We start from the raw sequence: 3,364 nt of genomic DNA on the forward strand, positions 1-3,364 counted from the left end.
ATAAAGTGTTACCAACATTTATATACTGTACCATTTGTTCAACACACAACAAACAAAACTCAGTGCTGTTCTCAAGTGGCCCCAAACTGATATCTGCTGGATTAATAATACACACGACATAGGAAATGCAGTTCTCCTAACTGTTTACATATTTATCAATATTGAATAAACTATAAAAGGGAAAGTATACAAAGAACAACATAACAAATGGAGAATCTGAGAGAGGAGGAGTGGAACATGCAGAGCAATATGCAAGGATAATATTACAAAAAAAGGTGCAGGAAGAGAAGGAGAGGAAAAATAGACAAGTAGAGTGGAGGGCATTAATGTAGTGGAAAGAGCAAGAGAACAAATTTAAGAAGACATGGACAGAGAGGAAGTAAACAGCCGGAACACCACCACCAGCCAAAGTGGAGCCTGTACCTGTGGAGATGTTGAGGCAGGAGTTTGTCAAGAATTAATTCAACATTCATACAGTTTTTCCCCCATTTTCCCATAATGGAAAATTATGTAAAACATATGCAATGGCCTCAAATGTGCAGTTTTCAGACCAAGGTTTGAATGGAGACAGGAGCAGGTCTTAATATTGAATAGCTAATTATGGCTTAAAAATGGCCTTCTGAAACATATATTAAGCAATGAGTACTAACACCCGGGCCTCATCATATTCCGTTTTTAAACTACTAATATAGTAAGGAAGTATGTGTGTTGAGAAGCAGCCCTGGATTATGTCCTGAACCTAAAGTAAACAGGATTCATTTAAAACCACCTGAGCTGGACCAAGGCTAATTATTGTTTATAAAAACTAAAATTGTATGGAACTGGAGAAGCCAGTTTGAGAAAAACAATGGCCGCAGCAAAAAGAGATCACAATCCAAAAACTTTGCATAAGAAAATGAAGGGTTAAGCAAGTAGCCAAGGTTCTGTGAATGAGGTCAACATGCCACAGTATGGGTTACCCTCACTAAAGCTGTAGGAGACAGTATATCCAATTAACCCCACTCGTTTGTAATCACCATCAGGTGTTAACTGGCAAGCCTTTTCTCTTTTGCTGACTGCCTAAAAGCATTCCCCGAATGACCATGCCGTGTTTTTTTTTCTCCATTTCTGTCACCAATGGAGTTTGGTTTCCTTGCCACTGGCACTGCTGGCTTGCTTAGTTGGGGACACTTAATATTCAGCAATACTATTGAACTGACTGTACAGACACGATTGGATGAGAACTGAACTGAGCTGTTTTCTACAGAGCTGCTTTAACAGCTGAATTTAACTACTTCCCATAATTGATGATCTTTACACAGTCATTAAATGAACTGAATCAACTACTGTAGCTGAACAATGGCGCTATAGTTTTTTAAAAAGCTGCTTTACAGCATAACTGATCTCTGTTTGGATCTTTGAATCATTAGTTTCCTGTTTATCCCTGTAAAGCTTCTTTGAAACAATCTGTATTGTATAAAGTACTATATAAATACATATGACTTGACTTGACTTGACTGTGGGTGTGTTGACATTATTTACAGAACCTGGTTTATCTGCGTAACCCTTTTCTATTTCATCTCAGTCAACATGCCACAATATAGGCCAACTGTGTACTAGAGAAAAACTAGAGGGGTAATAACACAATTCATGCCAACAGAACATGTTCCTCTATCTGCAGATAGACATTTAGTACAGGAGTCTCACAAGCAATGAATCTAGCTCCCTTTGTGTTTATCCTCTATATATGAAATTCAGTATAATACGGGTAGTTGTCACCTTCAGAAATTCTCAGACGACGCTGCATTTGTCAGGGGTATCACTGACAACAAGCTGATTAATAATTTTGTTGGCTGGTGCAAGCTGAAATAACCCTAGCTCAATGCAAATGGTAAAAGATTTCCAAAGGAAAGCACATCAGATAATCCCTGTAAACATTCACTGGCTAGACACTGGTTTAGCTTGTCAGTACTTGAGTCAGCCCTTATCACATAGTCCTTAAAGTCCACTGCAATCTCAAAATTCTGGCCAGGTGAAAATACCTAGACTTTTGGGACCTCAGCTTGTTCATTCAACAAAGATGTTTACTGTTAGCTGCTCTCACAGCGGCAAAAAACAAACAAAACCCTCTGAAATAGTTTACCTAGCCTTGTACCCATCTCTTTAACTTGGCATACATATAGCACACCGTCACATTTCTATAAATCAAATCTGATACAGCATTGTTAGTCTGCATAAATTAGGAACTGGGAACACTTCCTTGCTAATACCTTGTTGAATGGCATGGTATTGGTAAGTGGAATGGCATTTGCACTAATATTAGTCTGTTTCATTTACATCCTGAGGTTACCATAGTCACCTGGATCTAGTGTGTATTCAGACCAGGTGGTGGATCAGCAACTAGAAACGAAACGGCCCTGAATATCAGCAAAGACAAGGACAATTAGACAAACCCGGCCTACACAGATCCCCTGTGAAGATCTGATCTCCAGCCATGTAAGTGATGTAAGTGGACGTTTTTGAAATGAACTGAATCAACAATAAACTGATTTCAACTAAATAATTACTGTTTAGAGCTGCTTTACAGCAGAATCGAATCTGTCTGCATCATCTCATCTGCATCACCCCTGGTCAAGGGCACATGCATTTCAGCTGGTAAATATATAGGACCATTTCAATGTCTGTTGTAAATGAAACACTTCCTGCTGCCAGTTGATAGCACCTATGTTTATTGCCAATAAATTAATAATACCATCATGTGTTTGGGTATGGTTTCCAATTTAAACAGCTCTTTTTTTTTTTTTTTTACTTCACACTATTTTGCATTTCTAGGCTCCTAACCCAACCTCTACCCTATATAGAGGCTCCAGACAGGGCTGCCCTCCTTTACTCTTTGCTTTGGCATTTGAGCCCTTAACACACATTATTTGTTCTGATCCCAATATACATAGATATAGCACAAAGAATATATTAAGTAAAATGTCACTGTATGCCTATGACATCCTAATATATACTACCAAAATTCAATTCAATTTACTCAATCTCAACCATGTTAGAAACTCTCATTTGGTAAATTCTTAGACAGTCTAAGACTCGATGGCTCGATGGCTCGAAGACTCGAAGACTCTGTCAATTCTTCGTCATCAGTTAGGAACCTTGGTGTGCTATTTGATAGCAATCTTTCCTTTGAAAGCCACGTTTCTAGCTTCTAGCAAAACTGCATTTTTCCATCTCAAAAATATATCTAAATTACAAACTATGCTCTCAATGTCAAATGCAGAAACGTTAATTCATGCGTTTACCTAAAGGCTGTCGGGAAATGCTTTTCCAGGCGGCTCATTGTAACCCAATGGCGGGACATTTAGGACAGGCAGCGACACTAAAT

This window comes from Sinocyclocheilus rhinocerous, unplaced genomic scaffold (assembly GCF_001515625.1).
Source record: "Sinocyclocheilus rhinocerous isolate Xijiao unplaced genomic scaffold, SAMN03320098_v1.1 scaffold340, whole genome shotgun sequence".
Taxonomy (NCBI): Eukaryota; Metazoa; Chordata; class Actinopteri; order Cypriniformes; family Cyprinidae; genus Sinocyclocheilus; species Sinocyclocheilus rhinocerous.